The sequence below is a fragment of the Lissotriton vulgaris genome, chromosome 2_1, assembly GCF_964263255.1.
Source record: "Lissotriton vulgaris chromosome 2_1, aLisVul1.2, whole genome shotgun sequence".
Lineage (NCBI taxonomy): Eukaryota > Metazoa > Chordata > Amphibia > Caudata > Salamandridae > Lissotriton > Lissotriton vulgaris.
In genome coordinates, this window is record NC_141687.1 from 1,518,230,751 (window position 1) to 1,518,252,429 (window position 21,679).

General features: G+C 34.9%; 1 protein-coding gene across 1 annotated transcript in view; it reads right to left on the minus strand.

Moving 5' to 3' along the window:
* DRD2 (dopamine receptor D2) overlaps positions 1 to 21,679 on the minus strand; it is a 1,101,420-nt gene that overhangs the window by 431,916 nt on the left and 647,825 nt on the right. The gene's annotated exons all lie outside the window — the stretch shown is intronic.

Here is a 21,679-nt window from a genome sequence, read left to right on the forward strand (position 1 = left end):
AGGCATATATAAACTCAGCACACGCATTCACTCTAATTGTACAGCAAAGTACTGTAGGCTTTCTGTATTGTACCACTGACAGGCACACACACACCGAGCACACACATTGCCCATAAGCGTGCTGCACAACACTCTGTCTTTCATGTACTGTACTTCTCACAGGTACACATACACCCAATACATGCATACACAATGTACGCACTGCACAGCACTGCCCTATACCTGTATTGTGTTCTTCCCAGGCACACATACATCCAGCAGAGAGTAACTACTACTGCACTGTACATCCAAATGATGTAGGCCAAAGGGCGAGTTAAGCACAAAGCAGCAGAACTTTAAAATGAGTGGGCCTCTAGACCTCACTCTAGTAATACAGGTTGAAAAGGACCTGTTCATTCCTTCTTATTACTGCACAGTATGCTGCCAACACCACTTTCGAGCTGCTTAACTCCTTGTGAAGGTGATAGCCTTCCACCGCTATGAGGGTAGTGCTTTGGGTGCCCCTCATGGTCCAACAAGACTGCAGTTATGAGACAGGCCTATGTGATGATACACACGCATGATCCAATTTTCCCTATGACAACAAACATAAGCATTAGGGATCCAGTCAACAGTTTAATTGAATAGGGGTGCATGGCCATTACCATGAATAAAGCTTTTCCATCCCAACAGAGACCCCTGCCAGATCTGACCACCCAGAACCAACTCTTAACCTGGAGATGTTGAGTGGTAAGATCGGTAAACCCATTATTAAAGTCCATCAGCATTCCTATAGCTCAATATGGCTCTATGCTCCACTACAACGTGTAACCCTTGCAAAGAACTAGACCAACTCAACAACTTGGGATTCTCTCACTTCGTAGCCATCAACAATTTCAGTGGCTGATGATCAGTTTGCACCACAAATGTAGTGCCAAACAAATAAGGATGGAATTTACACAAGGCTTATACTATGGCAAATCACTCATTCTCAATAGCCTTCCAGTTCTGCTCTCTGGGTAGCAATCGCCTATTAATAAAGACTCTCTACCTTTGTCATCCAGTTGCGCTAACGGTACTCCAACTCTTTTGTCACAGGCATCTGTCAGTACAATAAAAAATTGTCTGTATTCAGGTGCTTTCAGTACTGGTACAGTATATAGTTCCTTCTTCAGTTCCTCAAATGCTTCCAGACACTCTACAGTCCATATCACTTTCCTGAGTCTCTCCTGAGAGGTCCAAGCAGTCAATTAGGCAACTTTACTTCAGTAGTTTGACACAAAGGGCCAGATTTATGAAGACGTCATGCTGCGCAACTGAGCAAGACAACTTGCTGTGCTACATCACATGGAGAGGGCAGGAATGCACCATATCTACCAAGATCTACTAAGATAATATGCATTCCTGCTTTCTCCCTGTGCTGGCACATACAGTGCAGCCTACCGACAACACAGGCACCCTTGCACCATAGTGCAAGGGTGCTTGTGCTGCTGGCAGGATTTTTTCTGTGCAGAAAGAGACCCATTCCTCCACCAAAACATTCTTTAGGGGCGGTTTACTCTTTCTACATGTGCTGCAGAAGGCTTTATTTTTTACCTTAAAGGGAAACGTTGGCCCACAATATTTTCCCTCTAAAGCCCTCGGACAAATAGGCTTTGGCACCAACACCACCCGACCTTCCTGATACCCAGTCAGTGTAGCTTTCTGGTTGTACCATTTCTTCATTAGCTCTTGGATAGCCTTAAGTTTTTATTTTGCCTGACTCATGTATTAGGCCATTAACTTCATGAGGCCAATCACATAGTCTACCATACCCTTCTGTGGAGACTCTGAGGTTTCTTCCCACCCCTCTCTGACTAAGGGTAGTGGACCCAGCAACAGGTGTCCTTACAGAACTCAAATAGACTTAACCTTACTCCTTCCGGTGAAACTCTCATTAGGTAAACAAGCGATACAGGAGAATAAGATCTCATTTCCTTCTTTTGGTTCTCTGGGAGAGTTCCCATTATGATCTTCAGTTTTTTGCTAAACCGCTCCACCAAACCATTAGTTTGTGGGTGGTATGCAGTGGAGAAGTAGTATGTCACACCTGCTTTCTCCACATCTCTCTCATGTAAGAAGTGATTAAGTTGTTTCCTCAGGCAGACGTTACTGTCCTTGGATTTGTGACCCAAGAAAACATCCTCACCTTTGCACTCAGGCTTCTAAGAGGTACAGTTTCAGGGTATTTGGTGGCATGATCCACCACTTCCAAGATATATTTGTTTCCTCACTGTGAGGATGGGTCAAATGGACCAATTAGGTCTACTCCCACCGAATCACTGACAGAATTTCGATTTCACAAAAATCGACCTACAAAAACATCGAGTCTCAAACATCGATATCAATAATATCGACTCCCTATACTTTACATGAAAATTACAAAAATATCGATCACACAATATCGATGCACAAAAATATTGACTACACAAATATCGTTAACATAATTTTCGACTACCATTATATCGACACTCAATACTACTTATAGCACTCTACAAAAATATCGATAACTAAAATATCGACAGCAATAATTTCGTCAAGCTAAAAATATCAATAGCTTTAAAAAAGTCTATTTTTGTTATATAACCCCAAAACATCTACACTCTTAGTAATACACACATATTAATATACTTCACTAAGTTATCTAACGTTTTTTAGATAACATATTCATTTACTTACATTTATTTGGTTTCTTACTAACTATAGTTTTATAAACACTCATTTTAAACATACATTTTTTTAAACTTTTAACAAATAATTAAAATTCTATATTTATTACAAGTGTTTTCTAATAAATACATACTATTTTTCTCTTCCTATATATAAACCATTAGGTCACATATAAGTTAATTATTTTACTCAAAAAAATTCAAACTAACCAATGAAAACTCTTCTGAACATACGTGACCAATCAGATTGCAAACCTAATTACACATACCCTATATAAACCAGTCTCAATCATCCCTACAACCTGCAGGGAAGATTCAACGTGACCACATACTGCCAGTTTTGGGAGCACCATCTATATTCTTCTGTGCATGAAAATACTACTAAATACTACAAGTAAGTATTCATATAGCTCTGGTACTAATGTCTAATGTTTTGTTAACTATTGTTGTCTCTCTATGTACTTTTTCCTAAAACAGAGTCTACAAACAAATAAAGTTCTACTTTTACTTCAAGATAATCGACACTTTAAATATAAAAAAGGTATCTACATAATTCTTATTTTTTCTTAAAAAAAGTAGACAAGTAGTTTACTGAAATCATGTTTTCTAATGTGTTTCTTCTGCTTTAACTCATAATACATGTGTGATCCCAGGTTCTTTTCACCAAATAAGTAACAATGCTTTATAAAAAACTGTCAATTCTTTTTCCCACATATAAACACATTGGTAGTTTTCTATAACTTTCTCTCTAAACAGACCTCAAAAGAACTGAAAGCAGATAATTCGCATCCAAGAACAGACATTCTGCAACTACTTATAAACTCTTGGTAAGTACAAAAGTGAAACATAACAAGTCATTATAGGCTCAATAGAAAGTACAATGATATTAGTTCACTTTGTTAATACTTCAGTTAGTATTTTCTTGCAAATTTCTCTTTTGTAATCCCGCAAAAGTTACTTATTTATTAGAAAAGTTAGAGACTAGCAAATGTCTAACCAAAATATACATTTAAACAAATCCTATAACAGTCTTCACTTTTTTTCAACAGCCCTACCAATACGACAACAACATCTGACTGAAACTACACCTACTTTCTAAAGATACAACTTTACTGTTGGTAAGTAAGAAACTACAAATGGTACATGCTTAATGTAAAATGTTTTAAAAATTACACATTTTCATAATATTTTTATAATAACTTTTCTAGATAAAAGAACACAAGAATGACAGAAGATGCAAGATTTATTACATCTCAGAAAGGAAAATATTTATTATGCTATATGGGCTATACTTATACTCAGGAGAAACAAAAAGACCTTAAAGTTAACTGGAAATGTACTAAATATTACTCGAATAAATGCTATGGGCGTGCTACAACCAGGGAAACAAGTGTTATTAATACTACTGAACATAACCATCCGCCAAATATCTCTGAAATCGAGGTTAGATCCACTCTCGAGAATATAAAAGAATTAAGTAGCACATCTGACCTACCAAGCAGCGTAATTCTGAAAGAATTACTACCTAAAGTGCCCAGAGAAGCAAGAGGTCAGTTACCATCAATTGCTTCAATTAAAAGAACAATAGCTAGGACAAAAAAATCAAGTAGACCCACTATACCAATTCCTACTACTTTTGAGGAAGTCATTATTCCACCTGACCTTGCCATCACACATAATGATGAACCATTTATCTTTTATGATAATCATAGCAAAGACAAAAGAACCATCATGTTTGCCACAAATATCAACATTAAAAAATTAAAAGAAAGTGCTACTTGGATGATGGATGGAACTTTTTCAATATGCCCAAAACCTTTCTACCAATTGTACACAATTCATGGGCAATATCATAATACCTGTATCCCATTCATATACTGTTTGTTACAGAACAAACGAGCAGCAACTTATACTGAAATTTTGCAAAAAATAAAAGAACAAACATCAGACTACTTCCCATTGAAAATAATCATAGACTTCGAACAAGCTATGATTAATTCCATTTTGAAAACTTACCCACGCACATCCATTCAAGGATGTTATTTTCATTTCAATCAATGTCTCTGGAGACATTTACAAAAATCTGCCCTTAGTGTTGAGTATTCAACAAATATAACTTTTGCATACCAAATTAAACATCTCATTGTTCTTGCATATGTACCAATAACTGACGTGGCCGAACATTATAATCTATTAATTGAAAGTCCATTTTACACACAAAATGAGCAAAGACTTGCCCCACTTTTAGATTACTTTGAGGACAACTGGGTAGGGAGACTACATAGGTCAGGCCACAGACGCCAACCTACATTTTTAATTCCCTGGTGGAATGTATATCTATCAACGCTGAACCAAGAGGCTAAAACAAACAACGCTGTTGAAGGTTGGCACAATGCCTTCCTCTCTTCTACTGGACGTACAACACCCACATTACACAAACTACTCCCATCTATCCAAAAAGAGCAAAGTTTTCAGGAATTACGAATGTAGCAATCTGTCATACAACTAAAACCAAAACTCTCTAGACAAACTGCTCAAATGTATCTATATCTTCAACAGCAAGTCCAACTTTATCCTACAACAAGAGGACTCGAATACCTAAAAATGATAGCCAAAACATTAAACTAAGTATACTAACTAAATAAATGGGTCAACATCCGCCAATATCCTTAAATATGATACTACACATATTATAATATAACAAATCTGTAATTATTTTGTCTAATATATTTTTAATCACAATTATAAATAGACAAAATAATTATGTCAATATATCAAATATGTTTGATTTAAATACTGTTTCCACCCAAGAAAAATAATATAAATGAATAACTTACCTTTAAAAACAACATCATAACCAGTAATCCTTTACAAACAATATAGTGTGTAAATCTCAAAGACCTAAATAAACAATGCATTAAATATGTTTCAAATAACTGTGCTAAATGTATCCATCATCCAAATAAAACGACTCTTCAAATCCCATTGAAAATGACGACTATAATCTTTAAAATGTGAGAAACGTTTCAGTGAACTCGAAAAAAAAGGGAGTATTGTCATACATCTCAGTTCTAACAACTGAAACACACTTCCTTTGCTAAAAAAATCACTACTCGGAAACGGAAATAGCTGTTTCAAAATATGTAAAAAAAAACATTAAACAATCCCACCTACATAACACTAACGAATATAGCATATAATTTAAACATGACATCCCAACTTTTTTTTTTAAAACAAATTCCTAGAACAGACTCACTAACTCCAACTACTTCAAATGACACAAAGCCTCGATAACGGAAATACGAATTCAGTGCACTCCATACTATCTAAATACTCATACTTTAATCACCAACCCCTAAATAACAAACGACTACCTTCAATTTTTAGTTAAAATAGTTTAAATATATAAAAATAAAGTCATACCTGCTCAGACGTGAACCTGCTTCCAACCGTGACCTTCCCTCTCCCGAAATAACACAAAAAGACTAAGAGCGGTTACAAAATAAAAGACCCTAATTATACCTAACTGTGAAAATAGTGCTATAAATGTCCATAAATGTTTTTAATATGTTTAAAAATTATATATAATTTACAAAAAATTGTTTGCTACATGTTGAAATATATATGTTATTTTTCAAAATATTATTGTATATTTTACATACTTTTAATATTTATTACATTAAATATTAAAACATTTTAATATTTAATGTAATATTTATTTAAATAAATATATTGAAAAATGTGTAATATACTATTTGTTTTTGATGTATAACTTTTTTACAATATGACTAACATGTGAAAATTATTATTATTAAAACGTATTTATTAATAATAATAATTATACATAAAAATATTGTATACTTTAAAAATACCCTGAAAATGATCTTAATGTTATGATCAATATTATTGAGAATTTATTATATCTGCAAAGATGTTTATTACTTTATATCATAATTTGTAGTGCACTATATTATATTTAAATATGTGAAACATTTATTTCATAACACATGTTTAATGTTTTATTAACAAATCATAAGTTTAATATGTATGTATAGTATCATACATTGCATAATATTAAAAAAAATTCTCTGTACATAAAAATTACTTTTCGAAACAGCTACTCAAAAATGTGATTTTTCAAACGACATTGTCCTTATATTTTGTATTAATTACACTAAACATTGCTTTATAATAAATATATCTTGTCCTTATTTTCAGATGTTAAAAAATAAAGTTGTTTTCAAAAAGAAACTGTGTAATTTTTTTCTTATAGCTATTGCAAAATCATTTCTATTTTCTTTTAAAATTGTTTATAAATGTAATGTTCTATCTATTTCAATATACCACATATAATTAGAGTACATACTAAACACTGAACCCATGTAACTTACTATTCCTACACCCATCTACATTTAATGTGAGTAGGTGATGGACACTGAATCTATTTATTTTACTATTCCAACTCCAATAACCATTTAATTAGAGTAAATGCTGGACACTAAACCTTAATATTTTACTATTCCAACTCCAATCACCATTTAATTTGGGTAAGTGCTGGACACATAACCTATTTAATTTACTATTCCAACTCCAATCACCATTTAATTAGGGTAGGTGCTGGACACTTAACCTATTTAATTTACTATTCCAACTCCAATTACCATTTAATTAGAATAAGTGCTGGACACAGAACCTATTTAATTTACTATTCCAACTCCAATCACCATTTAATTAGAGTAAGTGCAGGACACTAAACCTATTTAATTTACTATTCCAACTCCAATCACCATTTAATTAAAGTAAGTGCTGGACATTAAACCTAATTAATTTACTATTCCAACTCCAATCACCATTTAATTAGAGTAAGTGCTGGACACTAAACCTTAATAATTTACTATTCCAACTCCAATCACCATTTAATTTGGGTAAGTGCTGGACACAGAACCTATTTAATGTACTATTCCAACTCCAATCACCATTTAATTAGGGTAGGTGCTGGACACTGAACCTATTTAATTTACTATTCCAACTCCAATCACCATTTAATTAAAGTAAGTGCTGGACATTAAACCTAATTAATTTACTATTCCATCTCCAAACACCGCTTAATTAGGGTAAGTGCTGGACACTGAACCTTAATAATTTACTATTCCAACTCTAATCACCATTTAATTTGGGTGAGTGCTGGACACAGAACCTATTTAATTTACTATTCCAACTCCAATCACCATTTAATTAGGGTAGGTGCTGGACACTGAACCTATTTAATTTACTATTCCAACTCCAATTACCATTTAATTAGAATAAGTGCTGGACACAGAACCTATTTAATTTACTATTCCAACTCCAATCACCATTTAATTAGAGTAAGTGCAGGACACTAAACCTATTTAATTTACTATTCCAACTCCAATCACCATTTAATTAAAGTAAGTGCTGGACATTAAACCTAATTAATTTACAATTCCAACTCCAATCACCATTTAATTAGTGTAAGTGCAGGACACTAAACCTTTTTATTTAGTATTCCAACTCCAATCACCATTTAATTTGTGTAAGTGCTGGACACAGAACCTATTTAATTTACTATTCCAACTCAAATCACCATTTAATTAGGGTAGGTGCTGGACACTGAACCTATTTAATTTACTATTCCAACTCCAATTACCATTTAATTAGAATAAGTGCTGGACACAGAACCTATTTAATTTACTATTCCAACTCTAATCACCATTTAATTAGAGTAAGTGCAGGACACTGAACTTATTTAATTTACTATTCCAACTCCAATCACCATTTAATTAGAGTAAGTGCTGGACACTAAACCTTAATACTTTACTATTCCAACTCCAATCACCATTTAATTAGGGTAAGTGCAGGACACAAAACCTATTAAATTTACTATTCCAACTCCAATCACCATTTAATTAGAGTAAGTGCTGGACACTAAACCTTAATAATTTACTATTCCAACTCCAATCACCATTTAATTAGGGTAAGTGTTGGACACAGAACCTATTTATTTCTTATTCCAAATCCAATCACCATTTAATTAGAGTAAGTGCTGGACACTAAACCTTAATAATTTACTATTCCAACTCCAATCACCATTTAATTAGGGTAGGTGCTGGACACTGAACCTATTTAATTTACTATTCCAACTCCAATCACCATTTAATTAGGGTAAGTGCTGGACACAGAACCTATTTAATATACTATTCCAACTCCAATCACCATTTAATTAGAGTAAGTGCAGGACACTAAACCTATTTAATTTACTATTCCAACTCCAATCAACATTTAATTAGAGTAAGTGCTGGTCACTAAACCTAATTAATTTACTATTCCAACTCCAATCACCATTTAATTAGGGTAGGTGCTGGACACAGAACCTATTTAATTTACTATTCCAACTCCAATCACCATTTAATTAGAGTAAGTGCTGGACACTAAACCTTAATAATTTACTATTCCAACTCCAATCACCATTTAATTAGGGTAGGTGCTGGACACTGAACCTATTTAATTTACTATTCCAACTCCAAGCACCATTTAATTAGGGTAAGTGCTGGACAGAGAACCTATTTAATTTACTATTCCAACTCCAATCACCATTTAATTAGAGTAAGTGCAGGACACTAAACCTATTTAATTTACTATTCCAACTCCAATTAACATTTAATTAGAGTAAGGGCTGGACACTAAACCTAATTAATTTACTATTCCAACTCCAATCACCATTTAATTAGTGTAGGTGCTGGACAGTGAACCTATGTAATTTAGTATTCCAACTCCAATCACCATTTAATTAGGGTAAGTGCTGGACACAGAACCTAATTAAATTACTATTCCAACTCCAATCACCATTTAATTAGAGTAAGTGCTGGGCACTAAACCTGAATAATTTACTATTCCAACTCCAATCACCATTTAATTAGGGCAAGTGCTGGACACAGAACCTATTTAATTTACTATTCCAACTCCAATCACCATTTAATTAGAGTAAGTGCAGGACATTAAACCTATTTAATTTACTATTCCAAATCCAATCACCATTTAATTAGAGTAAGTGCTGGACACTAAAACTTAATAATTTACTATTCCAACTCCAATCACCATTTAATTAGGGTAGGTGCTGGACACTGAACCTATTTAATTTACTATTCCAACTCCAATCACCATTTAATTAGGGTAAGTGCTGGACACAGAACCTATTTAAAATACTATTCCAACTCCAATCACCATTTAATTAGAGTAAGTGCAGGACACTAAACCTATTTAATTTACTATTCCAACTCCAATCAACATTTAATTAGAGTAAGTGCTGGTCACTAAACCTAATTAATTTACTATTCCAACTCCAATCACCATTTAATTAGGGTAGGTGCTGGAAACAGAACCTATTTAATTTACTATTCCAACTCCAATCACCATTTAATTAGAGTAAGTGCTGGACACTAAACCGTAATAATTTACTATTCCAACTCCAATCACCATTTAATTAGGGTAGGTGCTGGACACTAAACCTATTTAATTTACTATTCCAACTCCAATCACCATTTAATTAGGGTAAGTGCTGGACAGAGAACCTATTTAATTTACTATTCCAACTCCAATCACCATTTAATTAGAGTAAGTGCAGGACACTAAACCTATTTAATTTATTATTCCAACTCCAATTAACATTTAATTAGAGTAAGTGCTGGACACTAAACCTAATCAATTTACTATTCCAACTCCAATCACCATTTAATTAGGGTAGGTGCTGGACAGTGAACCTATGTAATTTAGTATTCCAACTCCAATCACCATTTAATTAGGGTAAGTGCTGGACACAGAACCTAATTAAATTACTATTTCAACTCCAATCACCATTTAATTAGAGTAAGTGCTGGACACTAAACCTGAATAATTTACTATTCCAACTCCAATCACCATTTAATTAGGGTAAGTGCTGGACACAGAACCTAATTAAATTACTATTCCAACTCCAATCACCATTTAATTAGAGTAAGTGCTGGACACTAAACCTTAATAATTTACTATCCCAACTCTAATCACCATTTAATTTGGGTGAGTGCTGGACACAGAACCTATTTAATTTACTATTCCAACTCCAATCACCATTTAATTAGGGTAGGTGCTGGACACTGAACCTATTTAATTTACTATTCCAACTCCAATTACCATTTAATTAGAATAAGTGCTGGACACAGAACCTCTTTAATTTACTATTCCAACTCCAATCACCATTTAATTAGAGTAAGTGCAGGACACTAAACCTATTTAATTTACTATTCCAACTCCAATCACCATTTAATTAAAGTAAGTGCTGGACATTAAACCTAATTAATTTACAATTCCAACTCCAATCACCATTTAATTAGTGTAAGTGCAGGACACTAAACCTATTTAATTTACTATTCCAACTCCAATCACCATTTAATTTGTGTAAGTGCTGGACACAGAACCTATTTAATTTACTATTCCAACTCAAATCACCATTTAATTAGGGTAGGTGCTGGACACTGAACCTATTTAATTTACTATTCCAACTCCAATCACCATTTAATTAGAGTAAGTGCTGGACACTAAACCTGAATAATTTACTATTCCAACTCCAATCACCATTTAATTAGGGTAAGTGCTGGACACAGAACCTAATTAAATTACTATTCCAACTCCAATCACCATTTAATTAGAGTAAGTGCTGGACACTAAACCTTAATAATTTACTATTCCAACTCTAATCACCATTTAATTTGGGTGAGTGCTGGACACAGAACCTATTTAATTTACTATTCCAACTCCAATCACCATTTAATTTGTGTAAGTGCTGGACACAGAACCTATTTAATTTACTATTCCAACTCAAATCACCATTTAATTAGGGTAGGTGCTGGACACTGAACCTATTTAATTTACTATTCCAACTCCAATCACCATTTAATTAGAGTAAGTGCAGGACACTAAACCTATTTAATTTACTATTCCAACTCCAATCACCATTTAATTAAAGTAAGTGCTGGACATTAAACCTAATTAATTTACAATTCCAACTCCAATCACCATTTAATTAGAGTAAGTACAGGACACTAAACCTATTTAATTTACTATTCCAACTCCAATCACCATTTAATTTGGGTAAGTGCTGGACACAGAACCTAATTAATTTACTATTCCAACTCCAATCACAATTTAATTAGAGTAAGTGCTGGACACTAAACCTAATTAATTTACTATTCCAACTCCAATCACCATTTAATTAGGGTAAGTGCTGGACACTAAACCTAAATCATTTACTATTCCAACACCAATCACCATTTTATTAGGGTAAGTGCTGGACACAGAACCTATTTAATTTACTATTCCAACTCTAATCACCATTTAATTAGTGTAAGTGCTGGACACTGAACCTATTTAATTTCCTATTCCAACTCCAATCACCATTTAATTAGAGTAAGTGCTGGACACTAAACCTTAATAATTTACTATTCCAAATCCAATCACCATTTAATTAGGGTAAGTGCAGGACACAAAACCTATTAAATTTACTATTCCAACTCCAATCACCATTTAATTAGAGTAAGTGCTGGACACTAAACCTTAATAATTTACTATTCCAACTCCAATCACCATTTAATTAGGGTAAGTGTTGGACACAGAACCTATTTAATTTCTTATTCCAAATCCAATCACCATTTAATTAGAGTAAGTGCTGGACACTAAACCTTAATAATTTACTATTCGAACTCCAATCACCATTTAATTAGGGTAGGTGCTGGACACTGAACCTATTTAATTTACTATTCCAACTCCAATCACCATTTAATTAGGGTAAGTGCTGGACACAGAACCTATTTAATATACTATTCCAACTCCAATCACCATTTAATTAGAGTAAGCGCAGGACACTAAACCTATTTAATTTACTATTCCAACTCCAATCACCATTTAATTAGGGTAAGTGCTGGACACAGAACCTATTTAATATACTATTCCAACTCCAATCACCATTTAATTAGAGTAAGTGCAGGACACTAAACCTATTTAATTTACTATTCCAACTCCAATCAACATTTAATTAGAGTAAGTGCTGGTCACTAAACCTAATTAATTTACTATTCCAACTCCAATCACCATCTAATTAGGGTAGGTGCTGGACACAGAACCTATTTAATTTACTATTCCAACTCCAATCACCATTTAATTAGAGTAAGTGCTGGACACTAAACCTTAATAATTTACTATTCCAACTCCAATCACCATTTAATTAGGGTAGGTGCTGGACACTGAACCTATTTAATTTACTATTCCAACTCCAAGCACCATTTAATTAGGGTAAGTGCTGGACTGAGAACCTATTTAATTTACTATTCCAACTCCAATCACCATTTAATTAGAGTAAGTGCAGGACACTAAACCTATTTAATTTACTATTCCAACTCCAATTAACATTTAATTAGAGTAAGTGCTGGACACTAAACCTAATTAATTTACTATTCCAACTCCAATCACCATTTAATTAGTGTAGGTGCTGGACAGTGAACCTATGTAATTTAGTATTCCAACTCCAATCACCATTTAATTAGGGTAAGTGCTGGACACAGAACCTAATTAAATTACTATTCCAACTCCAATCACCATTTAATTAGAGTAAGTGACGGGCACTAAACCTGAATAATTTACTATTCCAACTCCAATCACCATTTAATTAGGGTAAGTGCTGGACACAGAACCTATTTAATTTACTATTCCAACTCTAATCACCATTTAATTAGAGTAAGTGATGGACACTAAACCTTAATAATTTACTATTCCAACTCCAATCACCATTTAATTAGGGTAGGTGCTAGACACTGAACATATTTAATTTACTATTCCAACTCGAATCACCATTTAATTAGGGGAAGTGCTGGTCACAGAACCTATTTAATTTACTATTCCAACTCCAATCACCATTTAATTAGAGTAAGTGCAGGACACTAAACCTATTTATTTACTATTCCAACTCCAATCAACATTTAATTAGAGTAAGTGCTGGGCACTAAACCTAATTAATTTACTATTCCAACTCCAATCACCATTTAATTAGGGTAGGTGCTGGACAGTGAACCTATTTAATTTACTATTCCAACTCCAATCACCATTTAATTAGAGTAAGTGCTGGACACTAAACCTTAATATTTTAATATTCCAAATCCAATCACCATTTAATTAGGGTAAGTGCAGGACACAAAACCTATTAAATTTACTATTCCAACTCCAATCACCATTTAATTAGAGTAAGTGCTGGACACTAAACCTTAATAATTTACTATTCCAACTCCAATCACCATTTAATTAGGGTAAGTGTTGGACACAGAACCTATTTAATTTCTTATTCCAAATCCAATCACCATTTAATTAGAGTAAGTGCTGGACACTAAAACTTAATAATTTACTATTCCAACTCCAATCACCATTTAATTAGGGTAGGTGCTGGACACTGAACCTATTTAATTTACTATTCCAACTCCAATCACCATTTAATTAGGGTAAGTGCTGGACACAGAACCTATTTAAAATACTATTCCAACTCCAATCACCATTTAATTAGAGTAAGTGCAGGACACTAAACCTATTTAATTTACTATTCCAACTCCAATCAACATTTAATTAGAGTAAGTGCTGGTCACTAAACCTAATTAATTTACTATTCCAACTCCAATCACCATTTAATTAGGGTAGGTGCTGGAAACAGAACCTATTTAATTTACTATTCCAACTCCAATCACCATTTAATTAGAGTAAGTGCTGGACACTAAACCGTAATAATTTACTATTCCAACTCCAATCACCATTTAATTAGGGTAGGTGCTGGACACTAAACCTATTTAATTTACTATTCCAACTCCAATCACCATTTAATTAGGGTAAGTGCTGGACAGAGAACCTATTTAATTTACTATTCCAACTCCAATCACCATTTAATTAGAGTAAGTGCAGGACACTAAACCTATTTAATTTATTATTCCAACTCCAATTAACATTTAATTAGAGTAAGTGCTGGACACTAAACCTAATTAATTTACTATTCCAACTCCAATCACCATTTAATTAGGGTAGGTGCTGGACAGTGAACCTATGTAATTTAGTATTCCAACTCCAATCACCATTTAATTAGGGTAAGTGCTGGACACAGAACCTAATTAAATTACTATTTCAACTCCAATCACCATTTAATTAGAGTAAGTGCTGGACACTAAACCTGAATAATTTACTATTCCAACTCCAATCACCATTTAATTAGGGTAAGTGCTGGACACAGAACCTAATTAAATTACTATTCCAACTCCAATCACCATTTAATTAGAGTAAGTGCTGGACACTAAACCTTAATAATTTACTATTCCAACTCTAATCACCATTTAATTTGGGTGAGTGCTGGACACAGAACCTATTTAATTTACTATTCCAACTCCAATCACCATTTAATTAGGGTAGGTGCTGGACACTGAACCTATTTAATTTACTATTCCAACTCCAATTACCATTTAATTAGAATAAGTGCTGGACACAGAACCTCTTTAATTTACTATTCCAACTCCAATCACCATTTAATTAGAGTAAGTGCAGGACACTAAACCTATTTAATTTACTATTCCAACTCCAATCACCATTTAATTAAAGTAAGTGCTGGACATTAAACCTAATTAATTTACAATTCCAACTCCAATCACCATTTAATTAGTGTAAGTGCAGGACACTAAACCTATTTAATTTACTATTCCAACTCCAATCACCATTTAATTTGTGTAAGTGCTGGACACAGAACCTATTTAATTTACTATTCCAACTCAAATCACCATTTAATTAGGGTAGGTGCTGGACACTGAACCTATTTAATTTACTATTCCAACTCCAATCACCATTTAATTAGAGTAAGTGCTGGACACTAAACCTGAATAATTTACTATTCCAACTCCAATCACCATTTAATTAGGGTAAGTGCTGGACACAGAACCTAATTAAATTACTATTCCAACTCCAATCACCATTTAATTAGAGTAAGTGCTGGACACTAAACCTTAATAATTTACTATTCCAACTCTAATCACCATTTAATTTGGGTGAGTGCTGGACACAGAACCTATTTAATTTACTATTCCAACTCCAATCACCATTTAATTTGTGTAAGTGCTGGACACAGAACCTATTTAATTTACTATTCCAACTCAAATCACCATTTAATTAGGGTAGGTGCTGGACACTGAACCTATTTAATTTACTATTCCAACTCCAATCACCATTTAATTAGAGTAAGTGCAGGACACTAAACCTATTTAATTTACTATTCCAACTCCAATCACCATTTAATTAAAGTAAGTGCTGGACATTAAACCTAATTAATTTACAATTCCAACTCCAATCACCATTTAATTAGAGTAAGTACAGGACACTAAACCTATTTAATTTACTATTCCAACTCCAATCACCATTTAATTTGGGTAAGTGCTGGACACAGAACCTTAATAATTTACTATTCCAACTCCAATCACCATTTAATTAGAGTAAGTGCTGGACACTAAACCTAATTAATTTACTATTCCAACTCCAATCACCATTTAATTAGGGTAAGTGCTGGACACTAAACCTAAATCATTTACTATTCCAACACCAATCACCATTTTATTAGGGTAAGTGCTGGACACAGAACCTATTTAATTTACTATTCCAACTCTAATCACCATTTAATTAGTGTAAGTGCTGGACACTGAACCTATTTAATTTCCTATTCCAACTCCAATTACCATTTAATTAGAGTAAGTGCTGGACACTAAACCTTAATAATTTACTATTCCAACTCCAATCACCATTTAATTAGGGTAAGTGCAGGACACAAAACCTATTAAATTTACTATTCCAACTCCAATCACCATTTAATTAGAGTAAGTGCTGGACACTAAACCTTAATAATTTACTATTCCAACTCCAATCACCATTTAATTAGGGTAAGTGTTGGACACAGAACCTATTTAATTTCTTATTCCAAATCCAATCACCATTTAATTAGAGTAAGTGCTGGACACTAAACCTTAATAATTTACTATTCGAACTCCAATCACCATTTAATTAGGGTAGGTGCTGGACACTGAACCTATTTAATTTACTATTCCAACTCCAATCACCCTTTAATTAGGGTAAGTGCTGGACACAGAACCTATTTAATATACTATTCCAACTCCAATCACCATTTAATTAGAGTAAGCGCAGGACACTAAACCTATTTAATTTACTATTCCAACTCCAATCACCATTTAATTAGGGTAAGTGCTGGACACAGAACCTATTTAATATACTATTCCAACTCCAATCACCATTTAATTAGAGTAAGTGCAGGACACTAAACCTATTTAATTTACTATTCCAACTCCAATCAACATTTAATTAGAGTAAGTGCTGGTCACTAAACCTAATTAATTTACTATTCCAACTCCAATCACCATTTAATTAAGGTAGGTGCTGGACACAGAACCTATTTAATTTACTATTCCAACTCCAATCACCATTTAATTAGAGTAAGTGCTGGACACTAAACCTTAATAATTTACTATTCCAACTCCAATCACCATTTAATTAGGGTAGGTGCTGGACACTGAACCTATTTAATTTACTATTCCAACTCCAAGCACCATTTAATTAGGGTAAGTGCTGGACAGAGAACCTATTTAATTTACTATTCCAACTCCAATCACCATTTAATTAGAGTAAGTGCAGGACACTAAACCTATTTAATTTACTATTCCAAATCCAATTAACATTTAATTAGAGTAGGGGGAGGAGTCAAGATGGCGGGCTGAGCACCGCCGAGTGAAGACGCTGCTTGGGTGGTCCGCTCCGACTGAAGAACCGAAGAACGAAGGAATGCGTTCTATTTAATAAAGTTTCAACGGAGGACGGAGAGCGGAGCAAGGGAGGAAGGAAAAGGAAGCTTTTTGTTCTTTGGCGATTTTTAACTCAACAAGCAGTATTACGTGTGTGTGGAGAGATACAAGATACAAGAAATCGGCTGGAGACTGGCGTTGGCGCTTGCCGGTTGGCGGACCCGATGTTGTGGAAATTGCTGCAATACGGCAGGAGCTTGCTTCGCTCCCGGAGCCGTTCAGCGGGCTTTTTTCGTACTACACCGCCTTCCTCTGTTTGGATCAGCTGGGCGTTTCAGAGTACACACCTGAGTGCTCTTACAGGAACACGGCTGCAGGGACGCGCTGGGGAAAGAGAATCAGCGGGACCGGCGGAACGGATAGCAGCAGCAGTGGGGCACGAGTCGATGTCCTCACGTCGGACAAGATCTAGGAAGACCGCTTTGGTGCCTAAGAAACTACTTACAGGTACTGCGGTGGCTGTAGGGGTAACGGAGGCAAGCACCATGGGGGATAAGAAGGAGACTAACCAAATGGCTGTGAATGGAACTGCTAATCCAGGTATGAACACCCTTGGAGCTAGTGATGTTGATAAGGGTCTGTGCCCAGGAGAGATGAATGATTCCACCATGGCTACTAAGGGGGGCACCAAGGGTGTGCTAAACTCCAACATGGTTGCTAAGGGGGGCGCCAAGGGTATGCTAAGTATGGACGTCAGTGTATCAGAGGAGCAGTCTCTCGGAAAGGACAAGAGCAATGAAAGTATTAAAGGAGATAAAAATAAAAATAAAAACAAAAATAAAAATGATGAAACACATGCCAATAACAAGGAACAAGGTAAAATATTTGGAGTGGAACAGGCAAAGGTGATCACGCAGGGAATCACCCAGGATATTGGGCTTACCACCGAGAGGTGCCATGGTAAGATAGGATCTGATAAAGTACCTGATAAAGTACCTTTAGATAAGGGGACTATAAACTCTGCAACCAAAGAAGCTAAGGGTGCTACTGAAACAAAGCTGGTCCAGATTAATATAGAGACTGACTTAACCCATAAACCACCGCAGAAGTTACAAGATCTACTGGGAGGCACTGAGCTTTCTAATATTAGCAGTACCTTATGTGCGAAGGTTGATAAAAATAAGTCAAAAGAAAAGGAGCAGGAGGGGGAGATTGATTTGAGTCATGAATCTGGAACTAAGACGGACGAAGATTCAAATGTTGAATATGAGGAACTAACAGAAGAAGAGGAAGGGCTCAATGAGACTTCTAAGGCGACAATTAATAAAACGAATAAAAAATTGGTACTGAAGAAAGCTAAAAGAAAGGTCAAGACGAAGCAAAAACTTCTCCTATTTAAGGCAACAGGTAAAGATATGGTGGAAAATAAAAAAAGCCGTTTAATTGATGACAGTCCATTGAGAAGGTGGATAGAAGCTAAAGGCGGAGTAAAGAATATGGCTTTAAGACTTTCGGGGGCCAGTCCGGAAGAGCTCAATGAGCAGCTGAGCAAAAATCTAGAGGATAAGTTAAACACCAATACACGCCTAAATGTGGTCAGGCCTACTGATCCTCTAACCAATGCTAATGGAAGTGCACTCCCTCTGAACCAAGAGGTCTCAAATATTACGATGTTAGGTTCTGAAGAGGAGAATAATGATTTAAATGTCGGAACGCACCTAGAGTCACAATTAGAATCACATACAGAGACCCCTGGAGTTTCTTTTATTTACAATGGTGCTTCAGATATCTCTACACTGCAAACTATATCAAATGAACTCAAGAAATCAAGTATGGAATCTAATCTTGAGCTGGTGGACCCAAATAGTGGGGCGACAAACGTACCCGAGGAAACTATTGTTTCTAGTTTGAGAAATACACAGATACAACTAGATCAAACTGTTAAGAATTCTGAAAATAATCCAAGAGAAGTAGTGGAATTGGACCCTTCGGTTGCAGGGTCTTTAGACACACAATTAAATCTACACGAATCAGTACCTGGAGGATCTATACTGCAAGCCGGGAACTCCTCTCAGCCAAGTTCCTTCCATACTCTTAATCCTACACCACCACAGGGCATATCAATGGGGGCAATTATGCAGACTTTGCTTGAGCAGAGGGCTGAGAGCCAACAACAATACCTCCAGTTGAGGGAGGATAACACTAAAATACAAGGAACTATGAGAGACATTTGTCAAAATCTAGGAGGAATAAGCAAAGAAATAGAAGACATTAAAACACGAATAGTGGAGGTGGAAGAAGATGTTAATCATGCCTCCTCAACTATTAAACAAAATACTTCTAGATTGACTCTATTGGAAACCAAAGTGGAAGATTTGGAAAATAGGGCCCGAAGACAAAACCTTAGATTATTTGGAATACCGGAAGGCATTGAGGGATCAGACCCGAGAGCTTTTGTGGTTAAACTCTTTCAAAGGGCCTTTGTGGATCTTGCAGACTGGGATTGGGACTCCCAGCTCCAAAGGGTACACAGACTACCGTTAGTTCAAAGGAACACAAATAGCAAGTTTCCAAGACCTTTTTTGATTTACTTTGGTAACTTTCTTTTGCGACAAGCAGTTGCACTAAAAGCTAAACCAAATAACCCAGTAACCGTTGATAACTTCAAATTTTTTGTGAAGTCTGATTTAACTAAGGTAACTATGGACAAACGGTGGGAACTTCGGAAATTAATAGATGCCTTTAAAAATATAGGATGCCTGGCCTATTTGCAAGAACCTGCCCGCCTTAAAGTTATACGGGATGGACAAGTGGTTTTTTTTACTGATCCTTTAACTGCGGAACAATGTTTGGAAAAATTCTCATGTGATAATGAAAGAAGAAAACAAAAAGAAAAAGAGAATTAGTGCTACACCTTTTTTGCTCATTTCTTTCTGTGTCCTTATCTTAGTTCTCTAATTTCTAATATAAAAGAAGGCAGGATAGATACAGGCATTTGTATACACTTTCTTTTCTCTTTTTTCACTTCTTTTTTTTTCCTTCCTCTAATACAGGCTGATATTTTTCAATACCCTGAAATATGAGTTGAATATAGTTACTAAAGGTGATAAAGGTGCTATAGGTATGATTCAATTTAGGTTTGAGCGACCACTCACGCATGCTTCTTCACAGAGCTGCCACTCCAGCGGCAGCAATGCTAGAGGGGAGCTCCCCCCCTAGAAACAGGGTGCTGAAAGGGAGGGGGTGGGGTTGCCACAAGGGCAAGGGTGGCAACGGGAGTCAGGGGTGGGGGGTGGTGAATAAAAGGAAAAATGTGTTTGCAAGTATTGACGTTTTATTTTGGTTTAAAGAAGGTGACAATATAATGCTAATGAAGATTAAAACAAAGAGGAAAAGGAATAGGAATATACTATATATGAATTCAATAATTAATAAATGATTAAGTTAAGAATTTTATGTTGGAATGTAGATGGCCTAAATAATAAAAGTAAAAGGAATCTAGTAAAAGAAGAAATAAAAATGTACAATCCGAACATAGTGCTGTTGTCAGAAACGCATATAAAGTATCAGGATAAAAAATTGCTTACACAATTAGGCTATGAATTGGTTATCTGTACCTCATTGAATGAGACTATAAGGGGGGTCGCTATTCTGAAACAAAGAACACTCCGATTAGATATAATAAAGACTGCGACTGATAATAGCGGCAGATGGGCAATAGCACAGTTTCAAGGTGCTAAAGCTAAATTAGTACTCTGTGTGGTTTATGGTCCAAATATTGATAGACCTAAAATCTATGAAGATCTAAGTATAGAATTACTAGAATGGGAAGGGGAAATTATAATTGCTGGAGATTTTAACTGTGTGATGAATTATAAAATGGATTCTACGGGGCCAAGAAATTTTAAAAGAATGCACAAAGTTAGAATGGCGATTCTAGAATTGGCAAGACTAAACAATATTAGGGACATATGGCGGTCTAAATACCCAAAGACGCCAGGCCATACCTATTACTCCGCCCCACACAGATCTTGCTCTAGGATCGATATGATATGGGCCTCAGAAAACATTTTAGAAAAATGCACGATTGAAATCTGTCCCAAAGTAACATCGGATAATAATCCT